This window comes from Ambystoma mexicanum, chromosome 7q (assembly GCF_040938575.1).
Source record: "Ambystoma mexicanum isolate Mex_15411 chromosome 7q, UKY_AmexF1_1, whole genome shotgun sequence".
NCBI lineage: Eukaryota > Metazoa > Chordata > Amphibia > Caudata > Ambystomatidae > Ambystoma > Ambystoma mexicanum.
In genome coordinates, this window is record NC_090941.1 from 1,123,626,313 (window position 1) to 1,123,647,380 (window position 21,068).

Genomic DNA, 21,068 nt, shown 5'->3' on the forward strand with positions numbered 1-21,068 from the left:
TAACCTCTAATGTAGTTAGAATATGCCAACAGGTATCTAAATACTTCAAGCATTCCCTTAATCACAACATACTTTAAACAAACATACCATCACCCTTACACTCACATAACTGTCATCTTTTTAATTCAGTGAGGCTTTATTTTCCCAATGACCCAATGATTATTTAATGTCAAAACAACAGCAGTGTATCATACACTAATGTTGTATCAAACATATACTTAGAATGTACTGTTTATGAGGGTCCAAAAAAGAAAACCTATATGTAACATTTTATACAACTACAGCTTTTGAACTATCCTGCTTAACCAATTCTACTGGGGTTTTTTCCACAGAAAATAAACCAGAGATATCAGCTTCATAATGCTCTAAAAGTAACCACAGCAATTATATTCAAATACATATTCCATGAGCACTATCCTCAATTGTACTACACTATACAGTTGGATTACATCATTCTGCCATATTACAAACTCTTTGTACTCCCACTACATTACCTACAATTACTATACACATATTGCTACTATGGTGATTCCGTCCATTCTCCTACTACATTACCTACAATTACTATACACATATTGCTACTATGGTGATTCCGTCCATTCTCCTACTACATTACCTACAATTACTATACACATATTGCTACTGTGGTGATTCCGTCCATTCTCCTACTACATTACCTACAATTACTATACACATATTGCTACTGTGGTGATTCCGTCCATTCTCCTACTACATTACCTACAATTACTATACACATATTGCTACTGTGGTGATTCCGTCCATTCTCCTACTACATTACCTACAATTACTATACACATATTGCTACTATGGTGATTCCGTCCATTCTCCTACTACATTACCTACAATTACTATACACATATTGCTACTATGGTGATTACGTCCATTCTCCTACTACATTACCTACAATTACTATACACATATTGCTACTGTGGTGATTCCGTCCATTCTCCTACTACATTACCTACAATTACTATACACATATTGGTACTGTGGTGGTTGTGCCTAGTGCACATATTCTTGAGGAATACAATTAACTATATGACAAATACGTACCATACACCGTCAACTAATAAAACTCACCCTGATCCCCTGCTATCAAAATGATGTCCACAGACACCGAAATTGACCGCGGACTCTGCATCATTTCCAAACCCATTTTCACCTATAATAACAGCTCCATTTTACCTTAATTCCACTTCCCTACCATATACACCCTCTTTCTACCATCAAATAATCCCAAATGTATTTTCCATGGTGTCCATTCACTGTGCTTTCCGCGGACTACTGCGGTGTCCGCAGACAGCTACGGCACCTGCCCAGCCTTTTTCAACCTCCAAAAATAGCCTCATTACATTTTGTCCACTCCCCAGCCCTTCTTTCCACCACCAAATGACCCAAAATGTTTTTGTCAGGCTTTCCCCCCAGCGCACTGTCCTGAGACACTCACAACTGTCCGCGGATCCAACATTGCGGGCATTTCCAATAATATGACGCACCTCACACTCTTCACCATCCAATCAGCGGGCGTGTCTGATGTCCGCAGACATTACGTTGGCCCCTGAACCAACCAGAGGCCCATCTGTGGACCAAACTGGGAAGTGAGTCTTATTTCTTTTGACCTATTTTTTGGTTGTTTTAAAAAATAAATACTGGACAGATTTGCACCAAATTTATGAAAGCATGCTTTTGGGACCAAGCTGCACTCCTGCCGCAAATTTTGTGAAAATCTATCCAGCAGTTTGGGCTGTAGGAGTCTATGGGGAATACTACACATGTTGGGACCCTCCTATAATTTTGCCCCCGCTTGACGAAACCTCACCAAACATTGCACAATCAATCTGACGGGGCCATGCAAAGTTGCATGAGGTTTCGCCTGGGAGGGGCAAAGCTATAAGCCGCACAAAAAGTACTCTTCCTATGGGTTGAGCAACTTAACCATAATGACAGGGCCACTACCACAGTCGCTACATACCCATGGGTCTCAGAGCACTTATATAACAGATGAAATTATGCACAATCACAAATTCACGTTCATCACAACCCCCTCACATGCACAACTCACCATTCACTTTGCAAATAATAAATCACTGTCACTCTAATCCAGTGTACTGTTGTTCAATTACTGGTGCAAAATCGACCGTTGAATGTGAACATGTTATTGTGTGGTGAAGGATGCAAGGCCATGCCTGTACACAACTTGTGAGTATAGTGGCATTGTGACATCTGCTACTGTGCAAATGCGAAAGGGAGCAATGTGATCTGGCTTTTATTTTAAACATTTTCCAAGAATGGGACCACTAAGCCCTTGCATGTTATCTGACAGAATCCAACATCACTTCTCCAACCTAGATGTATGCATTGTGAGTCAGAGTGTGTCCAAAGTAAGAGACAGACACAATTAATAATATCAGGAATTGATGCCACATCCATGGAAGTGTATCACACAGGCAGAGAACAGATGGAAAGTGTTTGCAAATACCATATAAGAAAGATCAGCATGGACTTTGATCCTTGGTCATTTGCAATTACAATACCAATATCAGAATGCATGTGGCTCAACCTGCACATTAGTCAAGGCCATCAAATGGACTTTCACACATTGTCGTATTACCATTGAAAATCTATTGATACATGAAGTGGCAGGCGTCCTTTGAGGAAGCATACCAAGTGTTGCACACCACATATGTCCACACACATGCATTCATGTGTTTCTTGTAATGTGGAGATGTCCACTATCCTTAAATTTGTTGAGACTAGGCATGAAAGGTAAACCCACCTTGCACACACACCCATGTCATGGTGTGCCCACACCCTGGCATGAGCACTGATCCCCCGGCTTTCCTTGCTGTAATCATAGCTTGGAATGACAGACCTTTACTGTGTGTCAACCAGCCATGCTAGCTGCTCTTCTCAGTACTTGGCAATGGTACTAGAGAATGCTCCCTAATTACGGTCATACACCAGCTCTGGGAGAATGGATACAGCAATGCCCTGTATCTTGTGGTGTTGACGAGGGAGCACTATTACATTCCTGGAAGGCATGGCTCATAGAGGGACACACTTGCTATGCATGTACAGTGAGTACCTGTGGATAGTTTAAGCTTTCTGCATGTCACAAATCACAAGCATGCAAAGTCAACAAATTGTGCAGAGTCACACAAGAGAGGAAGACACATATGAGGCACTGCTACTGAGTACAGAGACCATTGTGCATGTACCGAGTCACATGTGCCTAGGTTAGGGACCTCACACCACATTTCAGTGTATTGGGCAATCCACATGTATTTACAAGGATACATGTATGTGTTAGTCTGGCATATGGAAAATAATGTGTACTTTACCTGATAAAGCTAAAATGTGTTAAAGGCAACATGTCTTCATGTCTGGCATCACTTCTGTACATGTGAATTTGTGTGCCCTGCAGTGGTGTGCATGGTCAGCGGCTCTCAATCTGACACGTTGCACTCCAATGGAAGTGACTGGATGCATGTCCAGGCTGTCCCATACTAGAGGTGTTGAGTCAGTTTAAGAACTTTTATTTGAGGCTATTTGAGGTTGGGGATCAAGATAAAGCACCCCCATGTACAACATGCGAACTGAAAGGGTAGACAACACAATCAACTACCTGACACTACAAAGAGGAGAGCAAACATGAGCACTGACAGATGTTATACACAATACACAATACATGGGTAGCAAGAATGCTGTCATGGTAGCTGCCCTGTGTCATCTTGTCCAGCTGGCATATAAACTAAAAAGATGCTGCTCACTTCTGTAGGTATCAAACAGTGTGCTTATAGTCTGAGCACTACAGCAGATGCTTCCAAACAATTTGAATGGGAATGTGCATCAGGAGGACAGCCAAAAAGGCCATGTGTGGCTTGCCTGTCCCAATACAGCTATGGCCTCACAAAGCCGTCTGATGAGTGTCAGCTACACTTCTAACTTCTCCCCTTTTAACACGCCACAACTGTACACGACTTGGGCCTGGTCTTCTAAGAAGCTCTTCAGCTCAGTGATCAGAATCAGGTGATTTTCAGCTTGAGGAATGATACACATTCTGTCTGAACAGCAGAGGCATTCATGGAATTTGGAGTTATTCATCTTTTCCCACCCAGACCATGTATCATTGTGTGCGCAGTGAAGTAGGGAAGAGTCCAGAAGGTGATACATTGATATCCCTGTGAATGTGCAGAACCCTGACCTTGAGGCTAACTAAAGGAATCTGCATTCATGCATGACAAGACCGTTGGTGTATATCCTCTTATTTTGACTGTCTTCAGCATGTGAAGAAGATGTAAGTGGCAAATCCCAAAATTGCACACCTGTGTTAGCGTGAATGTGTGTGTGTGTGTATGTGTGTGTGTGTGTGAAGTCCATGTTTGATGGACACATCCCTTGCACCCCTTCGTTGCAATAGACATCCTGTTTCATGGCTCTTTTTGGTAAATCTCATAGTCACGCAGAGGCATTGCATATATTATTTCGACATCTCCTTATACGTCAACATGGAAGGAGAAGGGAGGGGGAGAGAGCCATCAAAAAAGAGAGGCAAGGGGAAGAGGGCCAAGGCCAGGACATTGCAGATGTGAAGTCCACTGCATCAATCTCTGACATGGCACATAAGGGAGATAGCTCTTGCTGAAGAGGTTCTTAGTCCACCCCTCCTGTCCAAACATCCCAGGGACCTTAGACACCCACTATCACAGCTGAAGAAACATCCATTCATGGCGGTTATATGCCTTCTTCTCGATCCTCGGGACCGTGCAACCCAATGTCTCTTCCCAGGAGTTGGACCTCCAGGGGTCTGAGGTGCTGAACAGGTTTGAGTTACTCTCCAGTGACAGTTAGCCTACGCTGGCAGCCAGCATTGGCAAAGACCTGAATCAAGATTGCCTGGAATGTTGTGCTCCAATATGAAGCCATGGAGGTAGACATGCACTGGGCTGACCTAAGGTGGATCACTGTACAGAAGACACATGAGATCCTTCAGGCAGGACCACAGGGCCTACTGTACACCTGCGTGAGGCCTGCACTTATCTGCTGGAGTGCTGGGTACTCCAGAGGATCAGCCCTAAGGAATACCAGAGGGTTGTGGAGATGGAGAGCCCCCCCGACCCCTGTGCCTGGTAGGTGTGATTTTATTGCAGAGCCCTCATAATACAACGGTTCATTGTGACGATTCATGGGATCATGTCACTTCTCCCCAGGGGGAGCACTTTTCTGTGAGGCTGGGGAGGTGAGCCTACGCTACATTCCTGGTGGAAAGCGGGACCTTGCAGGGCATTCCTATTCTGTATTTATTCTATTTATTTTATTTATTTTAATTTATAGAGCACACTAGCAGCCCAAAGGCATCGAGGCGCTGATGTGATAGAACTATCTCACCCTCTTGCCCTTGAGACCATGAAACACATAAAAGCTCTTTAGAAACCATTTGAAAGCACTACTGTATGTTATTACAATAATCCCTCCTTTCCACCGGTAAGAATTCATACCACCAAGACAGATATGTGTAAAATAAACATACCGTCTGATCATAAGTTATCGTCAAATAATACTTTGAAGAAGAAGATTGGTGGACTTATACAAACTACTATTTTGACTAGTACAGAAGGTAGTAGAAAGAGGAGGCCCTGAGGAGGCATGATGAATACACAATGGACACTCACAAAGGACTATGACACTCCACTCAGGAGGACTCAGCTGTTTGTCATAAATAAGGTTGAAATAAGGGCAAAGCATGCGTACAGCCTGGCAGACCCAGGAAGCTTGAACCTGGAAGCAAGAAGCTATGTGGGGGAAGCAAACCTCCAGTTGGGAGGATGCAGACTGCAGGTTACAGAAATATTTGTAGGACAACACAGATCAGATCTGACTGGAAGCTGGGAACTGACCGACAGTGGCGTGGCATCCAGCAGGTGGACCGAGCAGTCCATTAACTGCACCGACACCGCCTGGCCGGAGTCCCTGTGGAGCCAAAGCATGGCAGCGGGTAGCGTAACAAGAAGAGAGAATAACGTTCAGATGGAATGCAGCATCTCAACACCCCGGGAAGAACCAGTGACGTGTCCCCACTAAAGAAGAGGTAACAGGAATCATGGTAACCCCATAGGGGATTGGGGAAGGGTGCCGAAAGTAAAGGAGGCATCAGGAGTAATCTCCCTCTTCTCAGTCTTTGCCACTGAAGTACAAAAGGCATTGGGAGTAATTGCAGTCTTTGTACAGGAAGTACTGAATGTAAAGAAGGCATCAGAAGTAATATCCCTCGTCTCAGTAGTGGTGTCAAGAATATTGAATGGAAAGAACACATCAGGAGTAATCTCTCTCGTCTCAGTAGTGGTGTCAAGAATATAGAATGTAAAGAAGACATCCGAAGTAATCTCCCTCGTCTCAGTAGTGGTGTCCAGAATATTGAATGGAAAGAAGACATCAGGAGTAATCTCCCTCGTCTCAGTAGTGGTGCCAAGAATGTAGAATGGAAAGAAGACATCTGGAGTAATCTCCCTCGTCTAAGTAGTGGTGTCAAGAATATTGAATGGAAAGAACACATCAGGAGTAATCTCTCTCGTCTCAGTAGTGGTGTCCAGAATATTGAATGGAAAGAAGACATCAGGAGTAATCTCCCTCGTCTCAGTAGTGGTGCCAAGAATGTAGAATGGAAAGAAGACATCTGGAGTAATCTCCCTCGTCTCAGTAGTGGTGCCAAGAATATAGAATGGAAAGAACACATCAGGAGTAATCTCCCTCGTCTCAGTAGTGGTGTCCAGAATATTGAATGGAAAGAAGACATCAGGAGTAATCTCCCTCGTCTCAGTAGTGGTGCCAAGAATGTAGAATGGAAAGAAGACATCTGGAGTAATCTCCCTCGTCTAAGTAGTGGTGCCAAAAATATAGAATGGAAAGAAGACATCAGGATTAATCTCCCTCGTCTCAGTAGTGTTGCCCAGAATATTGAATGAAAAGAAGACATCAGGAGTAATCGCCCTCGTCTCAGTAGTGGTGCCAAGAATATAGAATGGAAAGAAGACATCTGGAGTAATCTCCCTCGTCTCAGTAGTGGTGCCAAGAATATAGAATGGAAAGAACACATCAAGAGTTATCTCCCTCGTCTCAGTAGTGGTGTCAAGAATATTGAATGGAAAGAAGACATCAGGAGTAATCACCTTGTCTCAGTAGTGGTGCCAAAAATATTGAATGGAAAGAAAGTCTCGGGAATAATCTACCCCGTCTCCAAAGAAGTGACCGAAATACAGTACAGAGATTACATCACAATTGATCTTCCTCATCTCAGTTGTTGTGTTAAAGAGATTGAAAGAGAAGAACACATCAGTAGCAGTCTGCTTCAAAACTCTAGTTTTAAGAGGTACACCAAAGCTAGAGAGTACCAAAGGTTATGTGTGAGGAAACCCTATCACTGTCTCTCGCATGCATTTCCTACACAGCCTCTCATTCGTGCACATCTCCATCACACACCTACATATGCATTCCTGTCATAGAACATTGCGTGAATCCCCATCACAGTCCCTTGCGCGCATCCTCAATGTAGTCTCTCACAGTAATCCATTTCAGTAGTTCCTCTGCCTCCCCATCAGAGTTCCCATGTCCAAGCTTTTCACAGGTCTGTGTGTGCCTCCCTATCACAGCCCCTCGTCCTCTTCTTTGACACCCTTCTTTGTTCTAGTCCCTCTTCCTTGTCTCATTTCATCCTCCTTTGCCTCATCCTTGGCACCACGAGGCATTGGGGGTGGACAGAGGCCACGCTCTGGAAAAGTCGCAACTGCTTATCACCGTAGGCCATATTCTGTGGCCCACAGAACCTCAATGGGGAGAACCTCAAGATGGGGAGCTAGTAACACACTGGGAACTGTTCATATTATATGAATTATAATATTAACATGAAAAACTTCAAAACTGCATGTGGTATGAAATAAAGAATAACCACGCCCTTGAAATTAATTGAAAAAGCTTTAATTAAGAAACAGTTAATGTAAATTAGCCCAACAAAACAACCCCCTCGAAAATCAGTGGAAAAAAAAACATTAGGAGAAGTGGCGCAGAGGTGTCAGTTTAAGCACAGTCTCTGAAATTCAGCTGGTGTTGTAAGGTGCACCACCCAGTTGTGTAGCCCATGAGTACACTGCTGACATCACTTGGTTCGTCACATATGACATCATTTATGTCCTCATCGATGACATCATTGGAAACTAGAGCAGACGGATGCCCTCACAAGCGACATCGCTGGAATGTTAAGGTCAGCATGAAAGATCCATGTAATCATTATCTGCATTTCAGAAACATTCTGCCTCTGGATGTTCAGTGTGTACTAGCACAGTAGTCATATACACTTTCAGTGTGTCAAGCCTCTCAGAATGGGCCACAAGATTCAGTATAATTCCAGCTTTATCACAAGTACGAATATAGTGTAATGCCAATGTACTTAATCTGCCTTTTCACTCTTGCTGTTGCACTGTAACCATAGTAACAGTATAGTATACGTATTTCTCTGTCCTCATGTGATACCTGTACACATATGATTGTACTCTGTACTGTCATACTACCGCTTCAAGCTGAGCATTCTGTAACAGTGCACGATGCCCCTGGGCCGTTTGTGCGCTTTATAAATACAAATAAATACATTTTAAAAAATCGGTTTTGCACACAACTGCATTCCCTTTGTCCGTCCTAATACCCACAATCTTTAACTAAATTCTTCATGATTGACATTTGCCACCCATCTTCCCAACCCATTGCCATTTTGCATTGTTCAGGGCTCTGTTCTCCTTGGAAGTCCAGACATGTGTGATGTCCAAAGCAAAGGTATTTAGTGAACAGTTCCTACACGTTCACATTACTAGCCTTCTGTGTAATACTGCAGAGTTACTGTTACACTGCACACATCTTGTCATTGCATCATTGTGCATTGAAGGAGCATAGTGTGTACATTATAACAAGTGAATGTTGCCACACAGACATATCCTGACGGACGCAGCTACTGTTTTTCCAAGTGTATGTCTTCACAACTTAGTGGAAATGGCTTTCAGGGAGAGGCTTATCTATTACTCTCGGAATCAGGGCTGCCTGTTTAAATCTTATGGCTAAAGCATGACAATAATTTGAAGTTTGAGTGTGTATATGTAATAACAAGACACAATAAGCACCTGCGTCCCTGCACTTATTTGATTTAAGTGTGTAGTAGTATTATCAAAATGTAAGCATTGCATCTCGTTCACTTTCATTTGTAATGTTTCATCAATGATATCATACGTGATGTCATAACTGATGGCATCAGTGGTCATCAGCGTGCTCTCGTTTCAAGTGATGTCATTGATGATGACATAGGTGATGGCAGAAAAGTGTCATATCTGATGCCATACGTGATACCATGTGTGGTGTCATCAGTGGGTTGTAGTGTCACTGGGATGGCATTGATGATGTCATAAGTGGTGTCATAGTTATGCCATATCTGAGATCATCTTTGATAGCATCAGTGTGGTAATGGGCTGTGCAAGAGTTCAGCTCTGAGGTAAGGTGGCACAGCTTCCAACACTTGCTGAGTTCCAAGGGTTTTGTGGAGTTTAACTTGAATTGTGCTGACTCACAGAACAGTGGCCATCCTCAATGGCAGGAAATGTTGTTTTCCCCTCACAAATAAACCAAAATCAGAGAGCTTGCTCCCAATAATCTCGTCTATGCCCAGTATTGACCTGCAGCTGCCTATTGGGAGCAAAATGCTTCAGTTTCCCTGGTGCAATACAGTCAAGTCGATGATACTTTGGAATATTGTTTCTCTTGCCATGACCCCCACAACGGTGGGCATTCAGGACAAAGGTGGATATGAGGGTGGTGTATATAAATATTATTATATTTCATCAGTCAATATTTTCAATAACAATTGAGAGGCAGAATGATGACTGGATGCAGTAAATAGGACAGCTTCTTTCAGAACTCTCTTAATGGCAGTAAAAAGAGTCCATGCTCTGTGGGCTCCAGAACTCAGTTCTGTCCACATTTCACCACCACACTCCATGATACAATGACGGCTTTCCTACGTTGTGGGATTGTCCTTTTTCTCTTAGAAATGTAAATGTGCGCCTCGAGAGGAAGCTTGGGTTCATTACCACCAATGAGATGGGAGCAATACCTGTTGCTATTTGTAAGCAATTTCATGGGTCTTGTTGGCACGCATTCATCCAACTCTTTCGCTGGCTGCCTGGCTGGACCCCTTATCCCCCACACTATTGACTTAGAGGTGGACTGCGGGTCTCCCCTTGTTAACTTCTTTTTGCTCTGGAGCTTTTTCTCTGATTTTTTTGTTTCGGCCCCTTTCACTTTGCCTTCATCAAGGACAAACTTAATTTGCTTGAAAGAGATGTTTACTCCCCTAGCTGCAGCCACATTTGTATAGTGTTTTCAGACCTATAATGCTAGGGTTCATGTGTTGTCACCGAGTGCTCTGTGTTTGGCTTCAGTATCTGAAGCCCAGTTCCCTAATGTAAAGTCTCACTCTATAGCCACTTGCTATCTTTATGTGTTTAATGTCCCTTCGACGTTGTTCCTGGTCCACACATTGCTCAGGTGGCTAAAGTGAGTCATGTAACTGACATTAAGTATAGGATTCAGGGAAATCAGTGTTAGGGTGAATTCTCTGTTTAGGCTGAATTTCCTACCCTAGTGAGTCCCCCAGCAGCTTTGCTGGATTTCTGGAGTTTGTTTTTTTACATCCTGCCATGAGTGAGATTCTTTTCCACCCACTCTTGGACATGAATGTGTGTAATTCCTTTGAATTTCAACGTGTTCTATGGGCTATGGGGTCTTTTACTCCATAGGGCCTCATGTGTTTTACTATATGTGTTACACCGCACCCTCCGTGCCGTAACACTGGGGTGTCCTAGAGTATCCCATTGGCTTTACTAGACCTAAATTTGCTAAAAGAACTAGTACAAACCATCCTATTGTGGACATACTGGTAGGGGTAATTCGATTACCCCTGGGTCTGTTGTTCGAGGGGGCACTGTCCCGTCCCCCTTCGTCGAGTTTTGGCTGGTGGCAGTGGAAACTACTTTTTATATTCAACCCGAATATATTCCTATGGGATTCTTCCCATTGTTGGGAGCCACCCCGCTCACCACTTAGCGTGTTTTGATTGACAGCTAGGCTGAATGAATGGGGGTTTTCTGCATAAAAGCAGGGCTTTTGGGACTGGATCTTGAGAAGTCGCCACAGGACCTAAGAATCCGACGAGGGTAAAGCTGAGCTGACCTGCAACGACGACACCTCCGGTGGAGCCCTGCTGAACCGACTCACCACTTCCCAACGACAGAGGAGATCTCCCTGCTGGAGAGTCTTCTTCCCCTAACTGGTGGGAACAACCAGTCCCTTTGCTTTTTCTTCGCTTCCAGGGTGTAGTGGTCGAATTGCCCGTGCTGAGCATCCCGGCAACCGGATAGCCACTAGCCCGTACCGCGACCAAAAGGTGGTGCCTTGTGACAGAGCACTCCGCGGCTGGTCTCTTCCCTGGTGGTGCAACGATCTTCAACTTTCCTTCGACTACGAGACCATCTCATCTCTTGGCAAAGCCCCAACTTGCATCCACCACCAGGAACAACTGCCCCCGCCGGAGCTGTCTCTTCACTTACAAGGTACTGTGTCCGCCTGGCTTCCCTTGTGACGGTTAGCGTGAGTTGTTTCCATTGGGTCGCCTCCAGACCTTCTTAACTTTTTGTTCTAAACTGGTCCAACCTTTCTGTGACAATTTGCTACAGAGACTCGAAGTGCATTTTCCACTGTGATACTTTTTGGGACATATCGCCTTGCCTCTCTCCGAGTGGGCTTGGCCTCTGAACTTTGTGATTTACAGTAGACCCTGCCTTGCTTGCCTTGCATTTGCTTCGTAAAAGTGTTGGTACCCAGTTGGTTTTATACCCTGCCTTTTCTCTCCCGTTCTAACGAATATTAGAGTGCCATCTAGGTTAAAGCATTCACCTCTGTCTGCAAATAAGTGGTGCCGTTGAACCTAGACTTGTCGAAATATTGTTAGGGGATTGATATATACTTATAGTAATTGTAATTGAAGTTGTTTGCCGTATTAGTGCCAGTGTGTTTTTCATAGATGTGTTTTTAAAAATAAATAATTATATATCTTTACACCCAAGCTATGTGCCGTGTCTGCTTGTTCTGCTGTGTAAATTGCCCTATCTTGTATACTCCACATACTGCCTAACTTTTCTTGAGGGAAGTCTGACTACTCAGCCACAGCTACCAAGTGAATCTGTGTGGTACAGACTGCTTCCAAGTGGGTTTACTGCCAAACACCTGTAGTCCTAAATCTTTTGCAGTGGTCCCAGAGGGAACTGCACAGGTTTCTGTCTAACAATTAGGCTAAAATGTAAGTCCATCACATAGTTCTCAGTTTGTTTATATGCCTCAGACTGCTGCAAAAAAGTATCAATACGTTTGGGCCACGCAAATCAAAATCAGTGAAGTTACTGAGGGTGAATACCACTTGAAATTGTATTTATTTATTTATATTTCCAAAGCGCTCACACAGACCGCGGGCATCGAGGTGCTGTTACCGGAATAGTTTTTTTGTTTTTTTAGTAATTGTTTTTTGTCTTAGTTGCGTATTTATAATGTGCTTAAATACCCAGAAATTTCGAAGTGTGGACCCGGGGATTGAACCTGTGTTGCTTCGTGTTGTCTTGCTTCCAAGGCGCTGAGCTATACTCCCGGGAAATATTGTGACACTCCGAATTTGCCCGATTCTGTTCACCCAATACCACCTGTCTAAAACTCAAAGCCTGTTTCTCTATGGTATAATGATACTTTTAAATATTTTAATTTCCTCACTGTCCTCTGGGCCATCGCACACGCTTTCGCCTAATAACACTTCCCGAGAACTGAAAGCAAAGGTCGGATCGGACACCGCATATAAAAAGACCCTCCTTTCGCGCACTGAAGAACAGGCGTCGAAAGGCATCTCAGCATCTCCTAAAAAAGCGCCAAAAATACAAGCGCTAATTAAAAAACATGTTAGCGCCAACAAAACAGAAAAATCATCAACATGGATATTCTATAAATATTAAAGAAAAAGACAGAGGGCTCATTCCGAGTGGGGTGGTAACGGATCCCTTACCGCCCTACTACAAGGTCCCTTAGCGGGTCCCTCCTTTAGCGCGTGGTCTGACCTGGCGTTATGGACGGGACCCGTTAAGGGACCAGGGCGCAAATAACGGGCTTGACATACGCTAGCCCGTTATTTGTGCCCTCCCCATTCCCGTTGAGCCCTATGGGGGCTCAAATGGGAATGGGAAATGGTATTTTCAATGGGGACTTACCGGTCCCGCACCGGTAAGTGCCCATTGAACTAGACCGGTGCCGGACCCGTTATTGGTGGCAGTCATGGCGCAAATAGCGCCATGACTACCACCAACCTCGGAATGAGGCCCAGAGTATACAGCTACCCCTCCCTCTGGTGTACAGACTTCGTTGTTCCTCTCACAATAGTGCAAATATAGAGTAAATATTACACGATACAGAGCTCAACCTTCTGTATTAAAAGACATAACAGTTTATTTCAATATTGCTCAGTACAGCTCAAAAAAAGCATATGCAAAATACATGTATACACAAAAACACTAAGACAGTGTGGGGTTAGTACGGGTATTTCCTTAGTGTGTGAAAGACGTGTTCAGACACATTATACATAGTCGGTTTATGCTGGGAACCACTAGTACGGATATCCAGAATGGGTTGTCTTGTGTTACAATCCACTTTGTATGTCTGGATAAAGGTTATAATTCAGAAATGGCTACTGCAAAGCATTGTCCTGCAGATTGCATGGAAATGGCTCTATTTTCTGCTTTCGGGATGTTAATCTTATTCAGTATTGTCGGGGGTAAAAGTCTTCTTCTATAAATATGAAATGTTATGTTTGAAAGGAACTTACTATAGCCATAAGCACCCGTTCTGTGGGCTTCACTGAAGGATGGACCCCTGTGTCATTACCACCATGTGAAGCCCCCGAATGGGTGGTTATTGCTATTAGCACCCCAAGTCTAACCCTCGGCTCTGAACAGCAATACATTTGGGTAAAACAGAGGACCGTGGTAAGTGCACGACTCGTTGTTTCGCACAAAGACATCCTCACCCAACATGGCTGCCATGGAAATGGAGGGCAGGTTCCATGTGGAGTCTCTCTTCATCTTCATAGAAGCCAGAACCATGAGTAGAGGATGAGGTGTGGACTGACAATGCTGCGTCAGGTAAGTGGGGGCTGCCGGGACCTGGGGAAGGGATAATGGGTTAATTCAGACCTGGGCTTGGCTCATACAATTCTGCCCAAGTTTGCAACCCAATTGCTGGACGCACCGCAGAGGGTGCCACTAAGTCATATGGAAAGCCACCATCATATGTTCTGCAAGGTGAAGGTGGTATGCTCCCTCGCCTTATGAGTGTTGACTTATTTTTCTCATGTATGTGTTGGCTGTTCCTTTCCCTTTGCCCGGTTTTGAAATACACTTTTGAGCGTCAATAAAGACATTTGGATCAAAGATTTCAACTCCAAATGAGGCATACACCATTTTATCTGAAACATCTGGTCTGAAATCATTGATCTTTAAAAGATGTCTGCCCATTTACCTGAGCATAGCGAAGGCTTCCCATGATCCGGGCCATAGAGATGGTTGCGGGTGATAACGTGTCCCCAATGATGGCAGCCAGCTGTGGACGCGTCGGGCATCTGTATCCAGGGACGGGCCCCTTCTGGCCTGAGAGCAGGTCCAAGGTCGCCCGGACAGTCCTTATCTCGGACAAGCAGGAATCAAAGATCCGGAACCCCAGGGTGGTGTTTGGTAAAAAGTCTGGAGTTTGGTTTATTTCTTTTATGGCAAAAACCATGGCCAGGACTGCCCGATAGTATCGAATGTACAACCTGCAATATTAGAAGGAACATACATTGTTACAGACAATGAACATGATGTGTATAAAGGCAACAGTTGAACACTATTGAGAGCATGAGAAATGCTGCAAACTATTGCAAGTTCTGCTGGATCGGTCTTACCCCAAATGAATTATTTACATTACCTGTAAGAGTTGAACAACTGCCTGTCCTCACTGTAAAAACACATCTGGGGTCTTTGTAGAAGCCCCCAACGTCTACACGTGAGGCGTAAAATAGAGGGGTAAATGATGTATGCCCCAATTTTACGCCAAGGCCAATCCACCCCAATGGTGAGCGAACGCTTTCCCTTTACAGCTCGTAAATGAGAGACTTTGCAGCGTCCTTGGCCCGTTCAAAGTGACTTTGCACTTCCGACACACACTATTATTCATGGGACCGTGCAACGTGTATTTGTGCCGTGCAAACTCTGGGCAACGACATTGTGGACTGCAGAAATGACTATGCCCGGACGTTGCAGTGCAACCACTTTATTTACACAACGAAAGTGGCCTAGAGCGTTACCTCACCTGGATTCCCAGACCTATGGAGAGATCATCGTATATAAGATTTCGTCGGGGTAGTCTCCAGTTAAACCAATGTGCAGCTGTGTTACGGAAGTTGTAGTTCATGTTTTGTTTGTTTGCCCCCAGCTGACATTTTCTCATCGGAAATGGCTTTTATCTCTGTTCTGAATAATCAGAATGGATTCGGTACTTGGCGCGTTACTCTTTTGCAAAACAGCTGCCATGCCCATGGGGGCCCATGGTGGCCCTTGGGGGCCATGCAGTCTCGAGTTACATCGCAGAAGCCTGGAGATGGCGCCAAAGCTGTATGGCGTAATAGATTCACATGCAATATTTAATGTGCCACATTGTCCTGAGTGAGACTTTTAAGCCTTCTGTGTTTCAATGGGCAGAAGGCAAGCAGGTGCTGCGACAGGTTTCAGGTGTGAGTGTGCTTTCCTCGTCAGGGCTTCATCTTGCGCATGCGTGCGTGGGTAGTTTCATGCACTTATGAATCAAATACCGAGATTAAGTCTTAGAAATGTGTGTGGTTAAAGGTTGCATTTATCCCATGAATTGAATTGATTGTATTGATGTCTGAGGATCAATTGCTGCTGATATTGTTAAGATGTGTGTTCGATGTGGATTGATGTTTAAATGGGTCGTGCCTTTATGGTTTATTCTCGACCAAAATAAAGCTGCTTCTGCTACTATGCTGATATGGGAACTGCAGTCCAAGAGAATCTGGCGAGGCGAAGGTTGCAGGCCCCTGACTTTGACAACTCACTTTTACTCCTTGACATAGCAACTGCTAAAGACGCAGGCATGCCTCGCTTGCCTCCTCCATTTTAAAAGTACATTATTTCATGCTCGCCTGACTTTTTCTTCCAAGCGTGACCGCAATGGATCTGTAATAAAAACGCCTCCATTTACCAAGGACTGTGAGGCAGATTCCATAGGAATCTGTTGGTAAATGTCATCTTCAATACCTAGGAATGTGAGGCAGATTCCATAGGAATCTGTTGGTAAATGTCATCTTCAATACCAAGGAATGTGAGGCAGATTCCATAGGAATCTGTTGGTAAATGTCATCTTCAATACCAAGGGATGTGAGGCAGATTCCATAGGAATCTGTTGGTAAATGTCATCTTCAATACCTAGGAATGTGAGGCAGATTCCATAGGAATCTGCTGGTGGTAAATGTAATCTTCAATACCTAGGAAAGTGAGGCAGATTCCATAGGCATCTGTTGGTAAATGTCATCTTCAATACCAAGGAATGTGAGGCAGATTCCATAAGAATCTGTTGGTAAATGTCATCTTCAATACCAAGGAATGTGAGGCAGATTCCATAGGAATCTGTTGGTAAATGTCATCTTCAATACCAAGGAATGTGAGACAGATTCCATAAGAATCTGTTGGTAAATGTCAAAATGTCATCTTCAATACCAAGGAATGTGAGGCAGATTCCACAGGAATCTGCTGGTGGTAAATGTAATCTTCAATACCTAGGAAAGTGAGGCAGATTCCATAGGCATCTGTTGGTAAATGTCATCTTCAATACCAAGGAATGTGAGGCAGATTCCATAGGAATCTGTTGGTGAATGTGAGGCAGATTCCATAGGAATCTGTTGGTAAATGTCATCTTCAATACCTAGGAATGTGAGGCAGATTCCATAGGAATCTGCTGGTGGTAAATGTAATCTTCAATACCTAGGAAAGTGAGGCAGATTCCATAGGCATCTGTTGGTAAATGTCATCTTCAATACCAAGGAATGTGAGGCAGATTCCATAGGAATCTGTTGGTAAATGTCATCTTCAATACCAAGGAATGTGAGGCAGATTCCATAGGAATCTGTTGGTAAATGTCATCTTCAATACCAAGGAATGTGAGACAGATTCCATAAGAATCTGTTGGTAAATGTCAAATGTCAAAATGTCATCTTCAATACCAAGGAATGTGAGGCAGATTCCATAGGAATCTGTTGGTAAATGTCATCTTCAATACTTAGGAATGTGAGGCAGATTCCATAGGTATCTGCTGGTGGTAAATGTAATCTTCAATACCTAGGAACGTGAGGCAGATTCCATAGGAATCTGTTGGTAAATGTAATCTTCAATACCTAGGAAAGTGAGGCAGATTCCATAGGCATCTGTTGGTAAATGTCATCTTCAATACCATGGAATGTGAGGCAGATTCCATAGGAATCTGTTGGTAAATGTCATCTTCAATACCAAGGAATGTGAGGCAGATTCCATAGGAATCTGTTGGTAAATGTCATCTTCAATACCTAGGAATGTGAGGCAGATTCCATAGGAATCTGCTGATGGTAAATGTAATCTTCAATACCTAGGAAAGTGAGGCAGATTCCATAGGCATCTGTTGGTAAATGTCATCTTCAATACCAAGGAATGTGAGGCAGATTCCATAAGAATCTGTTGGTAAATGTCATCTTCAATACCAAGGAATGTGAGGCAGATTCCATAAGAATCTGTTGGTAAATGTCATCTTCAATACCAAGGAATGTGAGGCAGAATCCATAAGAATCTGTTGGTAAATGTCAAAATGTCATCTTCAAATCCAAGGAATGTGAGGCAGATTCCATAGGAATCTGTTGGTAAATGTCATCTTCAATACCTAGGAATGTGAGGCAGATTCCACAGGAATCTGCTGGTGGTAAATGTAATCTTCTATACCTAGGAAAGTGAGGCAGATTCCATAGGAATCTGTTGGTAAATGTCATCTTCAATACCAAGGAATGTGAGGCAGATTCCATAGGAATCTGTTGGTAAATGTCATCTTCAATACCAAGGAATGCGAGGCAGATTCCATAGGCATCTGTTGGTACATGCCATCTTCAATATCTTCAATATCAAGGAATGTAAGGCAGATTACATAAGAATATGTTGGTAAATTTCAAAATGTCATCTCCAATACCAAGGAATGTGAGGCAGATTCCATAGGCATCTGTTGGTACATGCCATCGTCAATATCAAGGAATGTAAGGCAGATTCCATAAGAATCTGTTGGTAAATGTCATCTTCAATACCAAGGAATGTGAGGCAGATTCCATAGGCATCTGTTGGTACATGCCATCTTCAATATCAAGGAATGTAAGGCAGATTCCATAAGAATCTGTTGGTAAATGTCAAAATGTCATCTTCAATATCAAGGAATGTGAGGCAGATTCCATAGGCATCTGTTGGTAAATGCCATCTTCAATATCAAGGAATGTAAGGAAGATTCCATTGGAATCTGTTGGTAAATGTCATCTACAAGGTCTCATGTGCAGTTAGAATGTACTTTGAGTAACAGTGAAGTGTTTAGAGTGATTACTTTACATAAGTAATCTATAAAGGTACCCACAAGTACTCCACAGAAGAGTAGACACTGCACAAAAAAAACCCAGAGCTTTATTGATCTCACAGCTGGGAGACACAATTCAGACAGTCCCGCAAGCTGAACTGGTTGAAAGGTCCTCAAATTCCACCCATGAGAGGGCACAATATTTATACAACTAGACACACATTAACATAATCCAAATTAGTTACATTGTGGGGCGGGTCAAAAGAAATGATTGGCAAAGCATGAGCAGGCTCCTATAGTGCTGTGTGCACTGGGACACCTCTATTGGACAAATCCTTTCCTGAAACAAAACCCAAACACCCCATCAACATATTCCACCCCTTAATTACATCACTTAAGCTGACCTACAGAAAAACACCTCTCAATTATGATTGGCTGGCACGGTTCACATACAAAATAGCTACGCAGCTACAAGTTCTACCTAGATCCTGCTGTCTGGAGATAACGTTAGACAAGCAAGACCATGGAAATTGCAGTCTTGACTTCCTGACTGGCTCCCTGTCCCCTGCCGCACAGCCCCTGCCAGTCCTCACCATCCTTTCCCTTGCATTGTGCCAACTTTACTCTGAAGACACCTGACGACACACTGATGGAAAGGGAATTTACTGTATTTGGTACATTTTGGCCTCCTGATCTTGCTTGAGCTTCCAGGTGCCTAGTACCGTGACCTTCGAAGAATCGCATGAAAAGGCTCCAGCAGGATTTCATTCTTGGTAAGAAAATCCTCCCCTTACAACATTAATTTGGCATTACGTGTTAACCGGACCTTCACTGCTCAGTTTCCAAAAAATAAACACAGGAGACATGAAGCCTGCAGCCTTTTAGTATGGGCTGGCTAGAAGAATGCGTTTCCAACTGTGGCCTACAAGAACATGGCCAATATGTGGATTCCTATTTAACCCCTGCCACCGCCTCAACCTACCGCTATACAATAATATAAATGTGTTCACCATCTTGTGTTTTGAAAGAAAATATAAAACCACCAAGTGACAATGATGCACCAGCAATGAATAGTAATAGGAGGGAAAGCAGATCTTGCACCTTGCACGCTACTTGTGCATAGGTGCGCTGTGGAGATAGAAAGAAGCAGGAGGAAAGCATATAGATCCAGCCTTTGCTCCACGTGTGCTATTACTCGCTGCAGCCAGGCTCTTCTACCTAGCCCACCATACCTACTACATATAACCTCTATATCTTTGCATGTATAGTTCTCTGCGCAGAGCCCTGCCCCCTGACATGTGGCACTCTAGGTATAATGTACGTGGGGCGTGACCTCACACGACACGTGACTCTTATATTCCTGCATCACTTACATAGCTGGTGCGTGCGCCCTCACCCCAGGACACGGTGAAATCTAGTCCTTTACAGAAGAGTAAAGACATGTTCATGTGGTTTTATGCTGCACTCTGCCTTGTAGGTGCTTAACATGGCATAACGTGGGCCAAACAGCTCACACGTGCTAACATTGGATGTCTTATACACGCAAATAAACGTTTATAAAATGGTAATGACAAATGCCATCTGATAAAAGGAAAACACATTCCACAGAGTGCTAAGAGTGGCAGTAACCACAGAAGATATGTAAAAAGAGACCTCATGGGGATTTGTGAAATGACCTTCATGATCATAGTGGCTGTCTGTGCCATACTCTCCACTCTGCAGGTGATGGGGTTGCCCCCTGTGTCTCTGGGTGATGGCACCTCTATAGAATCCTGTAAGCCCCAGACAGCAATGTTGCAACACTGCCCATACCCATACCCAGAACCCCGATGAGTGCTCAATTGGGGGTTCTGGAGATGTACTTACGGTACATCTCCGGGACAGTTTGTACCATCCGCAGAAGTTCTACCTCATTGTGCCCATCTGCCTGGTGAGGAAGATGTTGATCCTGAAAAGGACCATGGCGGCCATGGCCATGATTGGGAGCCTTCAGAGGCTCGGCACCCAGAGGGCCCCATTGATGGGACTTGGCACAGGGCGGAAATAATAAACACTTTCTTCGAGCAGAGAAGTGCATCTAGAACATGGCACTGTCCTCTGTACCAAATCCACAAGCTGGAGGAAGAGGAACACTCTGCTTGCTAACCAAGCTTTACTCAACAGGTTTCAGCTGAAAGGATGCTGGTGCCCCATTGGGCTCAGAGTGGAACTGTCTGCTGCACTGTCCATTCTGGGGACATGTAGAGTGCAACACCACTCCCCTGGTGTAAACTGAGACCAGAAAGTGATGTCCACAG

The 21,068-nt window shown here is 43.9% G+C and overlaps 1 pseudogene; it reads right to left on the minus strand.

The window, feature by feature from the left end:
- Positions 1–15,591, minus strand: part of LOC138528209 (extracellular calcium-sensing receptor-like) — a 163,731-nt pseudogene extending 148,140 nt beyond the window's left edge.
- Positions 15,592–21,068: the final 5,477 nt, after the last annotated feature.